This window comes from Artemia sp. Qi Xiang Cuo, chromosome 21 (assembly GCF_049724085.1).
Source record: "Artemia sp. Qi Xiang Cuo chromosome 21, ASM4972408v1, whole genome shotgun sequence".
NCBI lineage: Eukaryota > Metazoa > Arthropoda > Branchiopoda > Anostraca > Artemiidae > Artemia > Artemia sp. Qi Xiang Cuo.
Window position 1 is genome coordinate 49,650,575 of NC_142814.1, and position 16,879 is coordinate 49,667,453.

The 16,879-nt window shown below is 36.4% G+C and overlaps 1 protein-coding gene across 5 annotated transcripts in view; it reads right to left on the reverse strand.

Annotated features, from left to right (window-relative positions):
• LOC148939665 (G protein-coupled receptor Mth-like) overlaps nt 1-16,759 on the reverse strand; it is a 254,938-nt gene extending 238,179 nt beyond the window's left edge. For 3 of the 5 annotated variants that reach the window (XM_089107144.1, XM_089107135.1, XM_089107143.1), the window contains exon 1: nt 15,909-16,015. The gene's annotated coding sequence lies outside the window, so the exon portion shown is untranslated. Of the gene's footprint in view, nt 1-15,908; nt 16,016-16,520; nt 16,660-16,719 lie in introns of those variants that run through there. The other 2 variants (XM_089107140.1, XM_089107137.1) reach the window with 2 other exon arrangements.
• Between the last annotated feature and the right edge of the window lie 120 nt (nt 16,760-16,879).

Genomic DNA, 16,879 nt, shown 5'->3' on the forward strand with positions numbered 1-16,879 from the left:
TGTTCCTATGTGCATGCTCGTAGCAATTTTGATAATAAAATGCAGTTGGAAGAGTTTTTTTTTGGCTGTGGATGAGGAGGATAGTATGGAAAAGCTATTGGTATCTTTAATAAAAACAGCGAACGGTGCAATTTCACGATTGCGTCACACTAACTACCCAATGTCATTATCAGATAAGGCAATAGAAAAGGGGACAGTTTGTTGGGTTTGTAGGGGTGTTCTTGCCCCAAAAGACGCTGTCCAGGATCATAATCATCTTATTGACCCCAATTCAACGTGAAAAAGTAACTTTCGAGGGTGGGCTCACAATTCATGTAATTTAGAAATCACTCAGCAACTTTTATTCCGGTTTTTATGCATAATTCTAACTACGATCTGACGTATGTGCTTCCAGTAATCACATATCTTTAAAGAAATGGAACTGTGGATAATGCATGGGTGATAGGCAGGTTTTCCTACAAAATCATTCCTAAATCATCGGAAAAGTTGCTTGTTTTGGAATTTATGTGGAGATATATTGAAGACGACGTTGAGTACACGAATAAAATTCGCTTTTTAGATTCTTCAGTTTTTTCCCCAAATCATTGAGCGAATTAATTCAGCTGCAGAAAAACGATGACGGCTGCAACGCTTTCCCCCTTCTCAAGCAACAATTTCCAAATGATTTATATGATTTGTTGACGGTCAAGGGCATCTATCCTTATGATTATTATTGTTCCATGTCGAGATTCGCCGAGGAAACTATTCCCTCGATCAAATCGTTTTACGACAGTCTACACGATCGTAGGTGCACCCTCGATGAATACAGTTTTGCTAAAAAAAAGTGTGGGCAGAGGGAGGGTGTAAAAATGGGTTTGACCACTGCAAGCTGTATTTGTCGAGTGATGTGTTAACTTTGTTAGACATTATGAGTAAAAATACGGACAAAATCTATGGGGAATTTAATCTTGATTTAGGATATTATTTTTCATCTCCTCATCTGGTGATGGACCTCATCCTAAAAATTAGCGGGGAAAAAATTGGGCTAATCACTGACATCGATCAGCACCTGTTCATCGAAAGGTCAATGAGGGATGGATACGTTTTTCACGGGGATCGTATCTTGGAAACTGATCCAACTGGAGAGAAGACGGGGACAAAATCGGATGCATTTTTCCTTGATATGAATTCTCTCTACCCCTCGGCTAGATTCTTCAGTTTTTTCCCTAAATCATTGAGCGAATTAATTCAGCTGCAGAAAAACGATGACGGCTGCAACGCTTTCCCCCTTCTCAAGCAACAATTTCCAAATGATTTATATGATTTGTTGACGGTCAAGGGCATCTATCCGTATGATTATTATTGTTCCATGTCGAGATTCGCCGAGGAAACTATTCCCTCGATCAAATCGTTTTACGACAGTCTACACGATCGTAGGTGCACCCTCGATGAATACAGTTTTGCTAAAAAAAAGTGTGGGCAGAGGGAGGGTGTAAAAATGGGTTTGATCACTGCAAGCTGTATTTGTCGAGTGATGTGTTAACTTTGTTAGACATTATGTGTAAGAATACGGACAAAATCTATGGGGAATTTAATCTTGATTTAGGATATTATTTTTCATCTCCTCATCTGGTAATGGACCCCATCCTAAGAATTAGCGGGAAAAAAATTGGGCTAATCACTGACATCGATCAGCACCTGTTCATCGAAAGGTCAATGAGGGGTGGATACGTTTTTCACGGGGATAGTATCTTGGAAACTGATCCAACTAGAGAGAAGACGGTGACAAAATCGGATGCAGTTTTCCTTGATATGAATTCTCTCTACCCCTCGGCCATGTCCCATTATGCGCTACCCTGCGATGACTATAAATGGCTCAATGACCCTCAAGCTCCCCGTTTCCCCAACATAGACAGTGTTGAGGAGAATGGACCGGTTGGATGGTTTTTTTGAAATTGATGGGGAGATACCAGTTGAGCTTCACGATTCAGTAAAGGATTTTGTTTTCCCGTGCATCAATAGACCTGTGACTAGGGACTCTTTGAGCCCCCGCAATCGGCGTTTAGTCGAGGTGGACGGATTGCATTGGTCACCTTCAAAATAAAAACTTATCGCTGACCTTGTGCCGAAATAAAATATTGTTGTACATCATGTGGCTTTGAAATGGATGTGCAACAACGGTTTTAACGTCACAAAGGTTCATAGAGCGCTCCAGTTTAGCCAAAAACCCTATCTAAAACATTTGTTGACACTTTTGTCAAGAAACGTTCTGAAGCGCAAACGAAAGCCGAAAAAGAAATTTATAAGCTCATTTTGAATTCGGCTTTTGGCAAAATGTGTGAGAGTGTTCGCAATAGGAATCGTTGTGACGTTGTGACTGATCCCAAACAATATGCTTGAAATATTGCCGATCCAAATTACACTTCCTTCGCAATCATTGGCCCGGACATGTTACTATTGAATAGAAAAAAAAGAAGCATTGTCCTGAATAAAAATATTGCTGAAAAAAGTGCGATCTTGGAGATCTCTAAAAAGCTCATGTTGGAATTCTACTACAATGTGGCTAGGGTACAGTGGCCGGAGAATTGGCAAGTAGAGGTCTGCTACGGGGACACAGATTCTCTACTCCTAAAAGTAAAAACCCCAAATCTACTTGATGATTTGGCGCACGGTGAAATTATCAGTTCACGGATGGACTACACCAATTGGAGTGGGCTTTACCCAGAGCTAGTGAAACGTCAGGTGCCAAATCAGCTTTTCTTTTTTAAGTCAGAAATGGGAAGCGACATGATTTCCCGTGGTATGTTTGTAAGTCCGAAGGTGTACTTTATACAGACACACGACGAGGAAATCAAGAAACGTTGCAAAAGAGTACCCACGTGCTATCTGGATAAGAATTTCGACATGGACATCTATAGGAATTGTATTGTTCAAAATACAATTCCAAGAGCCAAATTGCTGGCAATTCTTTCCCACAACTACAGAAACTTTACTGTAAATGTAGAAAAAATTGCCATGAGTACCATTTCCGACAAGGTCTATGTTTGTCAAGACGGTGTGACTACCCTCCCCCTGGGACATTATTTAACTTCCGACCGTACCGAATGTGTTAACCATAGGGAAAGTATCAGTTTGAATAAAGTCCAATAAATTTTTCCCAAAACCTTTGGGGGGCCTCTCGGGGGGGGGGGGGATGGGCTCTCGGCCCAGGGGAGAGGGAGGCGGCCGCCAGCGGGGGGCACACCGCCACTACTAAAGTTATATTTTTTTACTTAGAGCAGATTTTTTTGGTGCTTTTGTAAATATACATGTTGCATTAAAAAAAAGTGATATTATTTTAAGTGCTTTTTCTAGTGCATTTCTTATAAATAAATTTAAAAAGTGCATTTTTCTTTGTTTTCTGTAAAGTGCTGTTTATAATACAAGAAATACGATTCTTTATTGATTTTGTTCTTGAACAGACTAGTAGTAATAGGGGGGAAATTATTTAGTCATTAGACAACTATAGTCTACAGTTAGATACAATTCATACAGGGACTTAATGTTTTCAACATTATTGAACCAAACTCTTGGCTGATCATTGACGATCTGGCTGAATCTATTGAACAATGGTCCCAGGAAATGCTGCGATTGTTCACCGTTCGCTCTCATCATGAACAGATTTCCGTTACTCTGGTTCTACACAATCTCTTTCATCAGAGCAAATGTATGCGAACACTTGCATTGAACTGAACCTACTATATCATCTACAGAGTTGTTCGTGATTCCAGCTCCCTACTAACTCTCAATAAACAAATCTATCCAGGCGCTCCCAAATTTCTGCTCTCAGCGTATAATCAGGCAACTAATAAACCCTACGGCTATATCCTATTTGATCTTAATCAAAATACACCCGAGGATTTGCATGTAGTCACAGATATATTTGACAATGAAATTACAGTATATCTCCCCGTAAGCACTAAAAAAGGCTATTAGTCGCTATCATGACACTGAAGAAACTACATGAAAATAGACATTTATTTTCAGTTCTAAGCACTTCAAAACCCCCAATTAGGAAAGCCATACTCAAACATGGTATTGACAATGACTTTATTAATCTAATATCTGAACTTTGTTTAAATTTGACCGAGGGCAATGTTCAAATGCCATAAGTATTTAAGCAATAGGCAAGGCAACATCGTTCTATTGTACGTATTTGGGTCTCTAAAAAGATGGGAAAGAATTTTAAAAGGAAACGACTTCTTTAGGCGGGCGGTAGCTTTTTCACACTTTTACTACCGATAATTGCGGGACTTGTAAACAGTTTTCTCTAGATGGCAAAACCCTATAAATTGACTCCAATAGAGCTCGCTCTCTCACCCGTGGAGCACTTTAAGGACAATCTGAGTAAATTCCTTGACAACGAGAATATTGAGGATGATAAAAAACTGCTTTTACTTCAAGATGCACTTCGCCGATTGGACAAACATAAGCCCTATCGTGCGAAGGCCAGTGGTATTGATCACAAAAAAGAATCATCTCCTCAGGATTCTGCTGCTGCTGGAACACAATTAAAGAAGGAGGAATTGTATTAAATTGTATCTAAATTTGGAAATCTAATGCCCAACTCATATCGTGAACAAAGTAAACGACTCCTAACTTATCTCATGGAAAGTGGTCAAGAAAATATTCAAGTTGATGGCAATGGGAAAGGGATTATAATTCAGGGCAAGAGCTATAATCTAATTGATTTAATCTATGATATGGTTACAAATCGTAAAGGACTATTATCATTTGACGCTCATCTATACAACTTTCTAAATACATTAAACTTTCCCAAAAGCCTTATTAGCAATAAGCAAATTCTAAAAAAAATTAAATGAACATGCACCATTGTCAACACCATTAAAATATGAACATCAAGAAGAAGAAGAAGGAGATTTTAAATCAATTTTGGAAAATACTAGCAGACCTAGTGGAAACTTGACAATGGTGTCGAGCAGCAGCACACCACTGATAGCTAGACAAAAGCGAAGACGTATCAAGTCAACGTCACCCCCATCACCAACGACCAGTATACAAAAGGATAGTGGACGTTACACTACACGTTTACATTCAAAATGGTTGAAGTTCTGAAACGTGTTTTTGAAAATATTGGTGAAGTAGGAAGTTTAAGTTACCCCACCACACTTTCCAAAGTCACTGGTGTTCACACAAAAAGTGTATAAGACTATCTACAAAATGAATCAAGTTACACTCTGCATAGAAATCATAGGCTTCGTGCTAATCATTATCGAAAAACTAAAGCCTTTTTCCTATTACATATAATTCAAGGAGATCTCCTAACTCTAGATTAGATTCAAAAACGTTACAATACACCGTACAAGTACATTCTACTTGCAATCAGTGTTTTTAGTCGCTATGCATATGTCATTCCATTGCGCTCAAAGAGAGGTGTTGAAGTTGCTCAGGCCATTGAAAGTATTCTCGAACAGGATTCGTATAAAAAAATTCAAACGGATCGCAGTAGTGAATTTGTTAATCCCCATGTTGCAAAAGTACAAGCGAAATATAATACACTGCTCTATTATAGTCATAGCCCTATAAAGGCTGCATTGGCCCAACGATTGATAAGAACTATTCGACTTTTAATTTCAAGATATTGTACATTGAAAAATACATCTGCTTTTATTCATGATTTAGATAAAATCATGTTGATTAATAATCAACGACCTCATCGATCATTGTCCAATTCAACCCCAACGAACGTTCATCATTCTGATCATGATACAATTGACACTTTTCTTAAACAATATTCCAATGAAACGATTGTCAAGAATAATAAAAAAATCAATGTTGGTGTTACTGTTCGAATTAATAGGACAACTAATGTTTTTGAAAAGGGTAATTACTTGTGATCCACAGAACTTTTTAATGTGGCGAAAATCCTAGACACTAAACCCATAACTTATCGTTTGCGTGATACCAAAGATGAAGAGATTCTCGGCGGCTTTTATGACTATGAACTACAAAAAGTTAAAAATAATAGTGAAATCTATAAAATTGAAAAGATATTAAAGACTCGTACTCACAGGGGTAGGAAACAGTTACTTGTTCGGTGGCTAGGATACAACTCTGATTTTGATTCTTGGATTGATGTTCAAGATATTGACAATGCCCAATGATTTCTATTTAACTTTTATGTCCAACGTTTCCGATCCTCTCTACAACGACTTGAATAAGACAAGTGATTTTTGAACGAAACTCTCCCCCGCCATCAAATTTGACGGTGCGTATGAAGTGACTCTTGTCGATTGTATTCTCAAAAATACCTATGACATCCTGAGAAAGGATCCTATCTATGATATAAAAGTTATACCATTCGATTGGTCACTCTTTGTCGAATATGAATGGGTTGAAGCACTTCAATCCAGCGAATATCCACATGTAAAATTGAAACATATTGAATATGATTACATCAGAGATATGTGCCGTGCAATCAATAGAAAAGTCTCATATCGTAGGAATGGCGCATTCCCTTTTAATTGTTCATTGGAACACGATAGGATTTGCATTACTTCACGTGTTGACAGTGAAATAATTATTCTCAATGATAATCTGAGAGACCTTCTTGGCTTTAAACAGAATATGATCAATGGGAAAAGCGCTGGCACCGTTTACGGGATGGATCAAGTTATTTTTGCTAATTATCTACCTGGTTTTGCCTCGGACTCTTGCATGTTTCTCTCTGCATCTTTTGTGGAAACATCGAGAGTTGGTAATTCAAATTTCCCCCTCCTACGTGTTCTTGAACGAAAAACAACCCATGAACTTGTTCATCACTATAATCTAAAGCCTATTCAGCATGTTTCTCTAAACACTTCCTATTTAGAACTCACTCTGTCAGTTTTTATAAGTAAATGTATTAGTTGACATTCTAGCAATAACAGTAGTTTTAGTAGTAATAACATATACTTTTCGACATATTTTCGGTAATAGCGCAATCACCCAACATGAACAATAGAAGAATTCCATTTGTCTGTTCCGATATCGATTGCTATGTTGGTGCTTTGAGTCCACGTCAAATAGGCAATGGATTGGACTACTACAAGGGGCGTACTACAATGTCTGGCTATGGTCTTGGTAGCTGGTTTGCTAGGCTATTTCGTTCTGCACTACCTCTTGCCAGAAAATATCTTGTACCTGCTGCATCAAATTTTGCTGCCTCAACACTACAGGACTGGGGGTCGGGCAAGAATTTCCAGGAGAGTGTTAAGAAAAATATTAGATCTTCAGCAAGAGCCATTGGTGAGCAATTAAAATCTCGGCAAAATGGGGAGGGATTGAAAAGGATGCGTGCACGTCATTCACTCATCAGTCTCCACCCAGGCAGGAAGCGAAGGACATAAACAAGGACTTTGAGGAATAAAACAACGAAGACCAATAAGCAGAAGAAGAAAAAGATTGTTAGATCAAAGAAGGATTTCTTCTCTTAAGATGACTTATCTCCCCCACAAGGAATCATATCCATCAATCAGTTCCTCATTGAATCTATTCAATGCTGAAAATGTTGATATATATACACTTTCAAATATTTTCCAATGAAGACTATTTCATTGATTTGTCATCAATATTTATTGATTTAAATGTTGCGGTGAAGAAAAAGTCAGATAATACAACTTCAACTGCTGTCGATGGTGTCTCCTACGAAAACTGTATTCTACACTGCCTATTCAAACAAATGAATGTATTTATTAATGGAACATTGGTGAGCACTAGCAATAATTTATCCAACTATGCAAGCTAGATACAATTTATGATGATGACACCAAAGGCATGCAATGAGTTGAGAGGACAATCATTGGGCTATGAGTATCGATCAGGTGTTGATACTGACGGTGAGTTGACTACTGCAGTCAGCCAGGAGTATCATCTGGTTGGAAAATTAAATCATGAGATATTCAACATATCTCAATGGTTGCCCCCCAATGTCAAGATTGACATAAAGTTGCAACTGGCCCCATCGAATTTCATTTTGAGAAAAATACTTCCTGTAGCACCCGATGCAAATGTCTTTATCACATCGGCAATCCTCCACGTTCGAAAACAACAGGTTATGAGCTCTGTTGCATTGGCAGTATAAAAGCTAAGAGCCAATGGCAACAACATTAAATTTCTTGTCCCCCATACAATCACCAATCAACGTCACATTGCCGCTGGTTCTCGTAGCTATACCGATTCATCATTTATCAATGGAGAAATCCCATCCAAATTGGCTTTGGCCTTTGTGAAGAGTGGCAGTGCCGTTGGATCCTGGACTGAATCCCCCCACGATTTTAATTTTTTTGGTCTATCTAGCCTCGTGTGCAAAGTGAGTGGTATTCCACTGTACACTATAGAACTATAGAAATCCTATAGAACTCTGTACGAGTTGACCATGCAATCCCTAGATCATGACTCTCAACTATTTGAAAATGGAATAACCGATTCAATGTTTTCAAAAAACCATGGGGCGATTGTTTTGGACTTGTCGGGGACTCAGGATATGAGCATAGTACGAACAGGGAATGTACGTTTAGAGTGTACATTTGCCGATGCATTGACTGAGAGCATCACGCTAATATCACTGAGTCAATTTGAAACCTATTGGGAGATCAAACCCAACGGCAGTGTTCTACTAGACATAGCACCATGAAAACAAACCAAATAATCAACGTATTTAGTATGGATCCGTACATGTCCCAGTACAAGTCCTATTGAATACCATCGGACTTCATTGAAAAAATTCCAAGTGTTAACAAAACCCTAATCATTGTTAATAGCAGTCCATCGACTTTGAAGACTGGCCATTGGCTATGCATCTTTCAAACAGCGAAGAGTATTAAATTTTTTGATCCTCTTTGCCTATCGTATAAATTCTACACTGCTTACATCAGCAACTTTATTGAAAGCAGTGGGAAAACTATTATTCAAAATCAACAAAGAGTACAGGCTTTAACGACTATGACATGTGACTGTCATCCACTATAGTTTCTTGTATTAAAATATTGTTGATATACGCAGGGGTCGTTTCGCAAAATTTGAGTTGACTTTAATCATTTGATCGTCTTTCTATTGGTTAATATACTTCGACGCGCGTTCAGTATTGATTTTAATACCCAACGATTAAAATGTTATTTGAATGAATGTAGATCATCTTAACGAAAAATGATAGAAGATTGAGTACGTTACAAAACGACGGTACCACTCTAGGTATTTCAATTTCTACTAGGTATAGGTATTTATCGACAACAACTAGTGAAGATAGATTGTCTTTTTTCACAGTGTACTGATTCTGATGTACTGCAATGTCAGGCTCACATTTTCTACAATAGAGTGTAACTTCATTCTTTTCATATCTCTTTGTATAGTCAATGATACTATTCTCATTCATTCTATAGAATTCACATGTTTAAATTTGTTTATTTGAAATAATGTCACAAACAGTGTCCTCAAGTGGCGAATCACATTCCGTCACAGCCAAATAAAAATCAGTGGGCTTATAATCATAGTAGTCATTGTCTTCACAACGATGACGTAGAAACCAAATTCTTTTGTTGTTCCAACAGTTGAATCGCTTACCCGGCTCCTCCTCCCAGAACAATCTAAAACCACGACGATACCAATCTCGTAGCAATTAACTAAAATCACGCTTAGGATTCTTTCCAATCATACCGGAATATGTATTCTCCCACTGATTACATTTATCATAATGGCAATTGGAGCATAGGTGCCCTCTAGGATGAGAGTCACACACCTCTTCATGACAGGAATTACACCCTTTAATTTATACAGCATATCCTTTATGCAATTTACACGGGTTGCATAATCTATACTTTTCATAATACTCATCAATCATCGTGCGATTCTCACATGATGACCAACTGCCCAGTGTGTACATACATAGTGGACATATATAGAACATTTGTTCATGTGTTGACACTCTCTCTGTCACAATTAATCTGAGCTAGGAACAACAAAAAATTGAGAGAGAGAGAGAGGAGTAAATCATTCTTGAATGCCATCTTTCTCATGAAAAAAGTCCTAAATTTCTAAAATAATGTTTAAAAGCATATCCACAATGATGCTACAACACGACAGTTTATTTTATAGGCAAAATATTTGAATTCCTTTTATTCAAATCCAATCACAAATCAATTTATCAAAAAAATATTTGAATATATTAAGTTATAGGCAATACTGGTTTAGAAAAACTAGAATAGTGACATAATTTCACTTTATCGAGCCTCAAATTCCATTTAGGTTGCCGTATGTGGTGTACCCACAGTATTACCATACACCTATTAGCCCAGAAACCTGTGTGGTTGGCCCAGAAACCTGTCTGGTTGGCCCAGAAACCCGTCTGGTTGGCCCAGAAACCTGTCTGGTTGGCCAAGAAAGCTGTCAGGTAGGTTTTGTATAGTTGAAATCAGCACTATCCAGTCTAATTCTCTTATACAACCTTGACCATAGATACATGCTCTGGAAAGGTGCCATGGAACTTAATCTCCCCAAATAACACAGGAAGGAACATAATCGGCTAGAAATGGAATGTACTACTCTACTAGCACGATAACATACTTCCGGATTGTGTCCTACTATAATTCTACTCTTTTTTTTGCACTTAAATACTTTATTCTCACGCTAGTGGAATGGAAGCACTGCCAACACGTGAAGATTTCAAGAGAGCAAAAACCCCTCATCAAGAATGTTACTAATGCTCTATTCATTAACGTGCCATTTATTCAATAAGATAGATTAAATAACCTATATATATATATATATATATATATATATATATATATATATATATATATATATATATATATATATATATATATATATATATATATATATATATATATATATATATATATATATATATATATATATATATATATATATATATATATATATATATATATATATATATATATATATATATATATATATATATATATATATATATATATATATATATATATATATATATATATATATATATATATATATATATATATATATATATATATATATATATATATATATATATATATATATATATATATATATAGAATACAAGGTTAGCTTTTTTCTGAACGTTGACGAAAAATAACTAATAATGAGTCAATTTTGACGTTCATCAGTAAGATATGAAAATCGTTACGTATCCAAGCTCAATTTCAATAAACAGAAAACTCTCTTGTGGTGCGCACTCAACCCTGTGTGCACGGATTTACTTATGGAAAATTGTATTAACATTATTGATTGAATTATCATTGAATATTATTGATTAATATAGAATAAAATAAAACTACAAACTTATCAAAATGAACCCAAAAGAAATACAAGATTAGCAGCAAAAAGTGGAAATATTGCAAAAGGGAATTGTTCCAAGTTTCGATCAATCCAGGCGGTTTGAATAAATACCTGTTTTGTTTTGTCAGTCTTGAATGAACCTATATAAGGTGAGAATCCTAGACCAAGGTTTTTTCACTCTCTTAGTAATTTTCTTTTACATGGTGGTTATTGGTGTTTTTTTATTTTATTTGGTGATTTTCCATCAATTTGGTGATTTTCTTTAATCTGGTGATTTTCTTATTTAATTAGGTGATTTTCAAGCAATTTGCTAATTTTCTTATTTAATTTGGTGATTTTCAAGTTGTTTGTTATTTTTCTTACTTAATTTGGTGATTTTCGATTGTTTTGGTAATTTTCTTGAAAAGTGGTTGGCATTCCATCTATGATTGGTATTACTGAAGTGACATAGTAGGCGACTTTCATATTTGTGTCGGTTTTGTTTTTTATTAAATAAAAAAACTAATTTTTTTAACTGAAAGTAAGGAGCAACATCAAAACTTAAAACGAACAGATATTATTCCGTATTTATAAATAATGCTGAGAAATCCAGCGCTCCCTTCATAGCAATATCCCTTCCCCCATAAAAACTTCATCCATGGAAGTATAGATAGATAGGTAGATAATTTATTCAGCCGCTAGTCCATATACAAACATTATAATGATTATATAAGACAACAGCCAGCATACACTTAAATGAATGGTAAAACTACTAACAACAAAAAAAACCTTAAACCGATTATTTACATCTTTTTAAACCCTCCCACGTAACCCCTGACCCCCCCCCCAACTATAAGAAGAAATCCCCCTGAAAACGTCTGTATGCTTCCCAATAACCAATACTATATGTAAACATTGGGTAAATTTCATAACTTGCAGCCCTTCCCCCGGGGGAGTCTGATGGATTAAGTCATTCTCAAAGACAAAACTTTTATATTTTCAACCATGCTGAACAAAATGGCTATCTCAAAATTTTAATCAGGAGACTCTGGAAAAAAAGTAAGCGTGGGAAGGGGCCTAGTTGCCCTCCATTTTTTGGGTCACTTAAACAGGGCACTAGAACTTTTAATTTCCGTTTGAATGAGCCCTCCCGCAATATTCTAGGACTACTGGGTCAATACGATCACCCCTGGAAAAAAAACAAAAAATAAATAAATACACATCCGTGATCTTTCTTCTGGCAAAAAATACAAAATTCCACATTTTTTGCAGATAGGAGCTTGAGACCTCTACAGTAGGATTCTCTGAAACGCTGAATCTGAGGGTGTGATTTTCATTGAGGTTCTATAACTTTAGGGGAGGTGTCCCCCTTTTTTGGTAAATCAGGCAAATTTTGTGTAACTTTTTATGGGTATGACCAATCTTGATGAAACTTATATATTTGAAATCAGCATAAAAATCTGATTCTTTAGATGTATCGATTGGTATAAAAAAAATTGAGCTTTAGAGTTTCCGCATTTTAGAGTTTCGGTTACTATTCAGCCGGGTCACTCCTTACTTACAGTTCGTTACTACGAAAGGTTTGATTACAAAGGAATGGCATTATTTTGGGTTTTTCTGTGTCCGTTTGGCACTCGGGTTCGCTATAGCTGCAAATTCAAAATAAATACCATTCCTTATCTCTGCTAGCAACGGTATGAGCCTCAGGAACAAACTTTCAGGTAAAGTGAGCATAGAATTAAATGAACATAGATTCAACAGCCTATGCTTGGTTTTTTCAAGGAAGTGGAAAATCTCAGGGAACGGGAAGAAAATATATATTTTTTTTTTAATGCAAATATATTTTGTATTTAATGTCTTGAACACAGTAAACAGAGAAATTGTCACAATACATTCTGGTTCCTTAGGATTTTACCAAGCCTACTTGCTTATTTTACTCACAAAAACCTATAAACCATCTTTAACCATACTGAGATTAGGCAAAGCACTAGCTATCGTTCAAGGATCCTGCTGCTACATCAATCAATGTTCACATTAAGGAATTTGAAAAAGGAAGTGTAACAAAACTTTAGTTGGCTCTCACTACGTGGATTGCAAAAGAGAACCTGCCGATCACCTTTATGGACACCCTACCAAAGGTCTTAAAACAACTTGTAAAAGATTCATTACCTGTTCAAATTATGGCGTGAGGAAGCGCAAAGACGGGTATTACTTAAAACTGTAGTGGGGAAAGCAGGAAAAGTCGAGCTAGTTGATATTTTGAAACAAAATTCTTAATTAATGCTGATGAGCCCACTTAACTAACCATGATAAAGTTTCTAGTCACCAGAGTGTGTTATTTCTCCCCGAGGCAAGGGAAATATGGAGATGAGTTTTTTTCAATGCCTGTGGTAACTGATGGCACATCCGCCGGTCTAAAGAAAGCGGATTGTTGAAGTTTTCAGTGATTGGCATTTCTAATAGATATATCGTAGGATTTGCATAAGACTATGCAAGTAATATGTTCTATCTGGATGCATGTGTCCGCCTACCATGGTTACCAGTGTTTGCATGCATATGTCATTCAACTGCATTGTGGGCAGCACACGCTTTTGAAGCTCTGGACCCCACTATCATGCAATTTGCATATGATATATATAATCACGTTGTTTTTAGTTCAAAGAGGATGCAGGAATTTGCAAAATGCCAGGCATTCGCACAAACAGTGGAGCATAGCTTACTTTATACAAGTAATACACGCTAGCTTACCCTAGAAATTGTGGTTCAGTGTCTTCTATAGCATTAGGAGGCTCTTACTTTGTACTTTCACGGCTTGGTGGTAGATGATATTCCAGCAGCAAATGCTTTAGTGAAGGGCTTGAAGAACTTTACGCTAATAATACTACTACTGCTACCGCTGCTTCTACTACCAATACCACTATAACTACTGCTTCTGTAGCAAGTAGGCCTACTACCAAGGCTAAGGACATTGAAATGAACATCTGATGAAATGTTGAGAGGAAAGTTGAACTGAATCTAAACATACTATGTGCATATAAATTGTCAAAGGACGTGTCAACAATATTTTTGGAACAGCTTTCCGTATCGAAACGAAACTCCCGAAAATCATGAGGGGGGCGATCAAAATTCCGTTTTTTAGAGTTTCGGTTACTATTGAGCCGGGTCGCTCCTTACTTACAATTAGTTACCATGAACTGTTTGATTAAGGCTAAGCATATGAAGGTGAAAATTTGACAGAATATTGAGGAGAAATTTTAACTAAATCAAAACACACTGCTGCTACTACTGTTACAACTACTACTAATACAACACTACTACTGCTAGTACTTGTCCTACTATTACCACTCCTGCTGTGATACTAATTGGCTAATATTAAGGCTAAGTGTAAGAAGGTGAAAATTAGAGAGAATATTGAGGGAAAAATTTAACTATATCAAAACACTATTTGCATACAGATTGTCTGAAGGGCGTATGTCAAAAATGAGTTTGGGTAATATATAGGAGCTCTCAGAAAATGCTTGAAGGGGAAGATCAATTGACCAAAAAGAAGCATGTGCACGCTAATGCTAATACTGCTACCAATGCTACTTTTATTGCTACTACTACTACTACCACTCCAACTATTACTTCTAATCCAACCGCTTGTAAGGCTAAGAGTACTAAGATGAAAAAATCAGAAAGAATAGGAATTTCTAGGTTATCAAAAGGGTATATCGGCAATGTCATAGCAACAATGGCTAATTTTATTAGATTAAAACTTTCAGGGTTTGATGAGGGGAATGCTTAACTAACCAAAACGCAATATGTTAATACAGCAACTGGTACTACTAATGATATTACTGTTAATATTACTACTAGTTCTACAGCGGGTTAGTACCAATACTACTACTGTGACTGCTATTAAAGCTATGCCTAAGGGTATGAAAGTAGAAATTTCAAGGAATAATGAGGAGAGAAGGTTAACTAAATCACAACATGTCGTCTAAATGTAGATTGTCAAAAGGGTGTATCAGCAATATCTTAGGAACGGCTTCGTGTATGAAGTTGAAACATGCAGGGCTTGTTTTTGGGGGGAGGGAGTCTTGAACTAATCAAAAGACAATATTTGCATCCTAATGAGACTGCTTCTACTTATACTATTGCTACTACTGCTACTAGTACTAATACTAGTGCTACTGCTACTACTCCATTACTACTAAGCTAATATTGCCTCTAAGGCTATGGCTACCACTACTATAAAGCTACGTGAAAGTAAGGTATTGAGGAGGGAGGCTACCACCCTTATATACACAATAATTTCTATTCGTTTTAAGTTTTAATATTGCTCCTTTCTTTGAGTTGAAAGAATTGTTTGCTTTTGTCTTTGTTTTAATCACAAAAAAAATAGACTAAAAAATATTCAAAAAATTAAAAAAATTCAATCGTTAACAATTTTTTTTTAACTTGCAATACACCAGGTGTTTTCAACCTCACTAGGCATCTGAACTTCATTGGGAAATCGTTAACTTCCTCTCCATTTGTTGATATTGTAACGCTAGTATACCAATACTTTACCTTAATAATTCTATTCACCTTGTTTATATCACTGCCTTAAAAACAAGAAGACATATTACCGTTGTACAAGCCTTTTCCCCAATTTAGACGGTGCTTCGTAAAACCCAAGCCTAGTAGGTAATCCAAACCTTTCCACTAATCAGAACTACTGAATGGTGTTCGCTTATTTTTATTCATTACTTGAGAGCCGCTTATCACTTTTCCCTTGATTTTTCATCTAAATTGATAAAGAAAAACTTGAAGTTGCATTCGCACTGCAAATATTAATTTTTATCTGACATTTCATTCCTGAAAATCAATGTTTATCAAATGGGACAATCTAACTTCTGTATTCAATTGCGCTCGAGATGATAAAGAGCGGTTTAAATACTAAATTTCCGAAATCTTTAGTTATGCCATTTTCGCTAAATACAAGGCTATTAAACAAAGGTTATTACCAAAAGGTTATAATCATAAAAATACCAGGTTGTTATCAAAAGGGGGGAGGGGTCAGCAGCTAAAAAGAAAGTATCATGTATGAAAATATGAGAAAATCATAATTCTCTTAGGAACGAAATACGACCCTCACGTTTTTCTTTTGTTGGTATATCCTTGTGTTGTAGCTATACACTGATTAACATTAAACTTTAAAGTCTAACCCTCCACTTCCTAAGGAATAACAGCTTACATACGTGCTAAGGTGAGGTGCTCCCAACTTTTTTCAGCTTCGAGTTCACCTTCCTATGTTTTTTTGTGCTAGCTACATGTTCGTTACTTTCACAAGAGATAAATTCAGGGAAGGTGCTAAAAAACAGCCACAAGTCTAAAAGACTGCCACAAGAGCCTATCCATAAACAATTAATCCTACACGATAACTAAACATACAAGCACCTCGTGTTTGGTGATACAGCACAACTATCCCAACAATTTTACATCGATGTGTCTCCCTTGCCAACTGACAACACGTATCTATCAACCATTCTAGCACTGGTACAACAAGCATTAGCATTTGTAAAGGGAGACAGGCAAGGAGTGGCAAGAACTATGAATT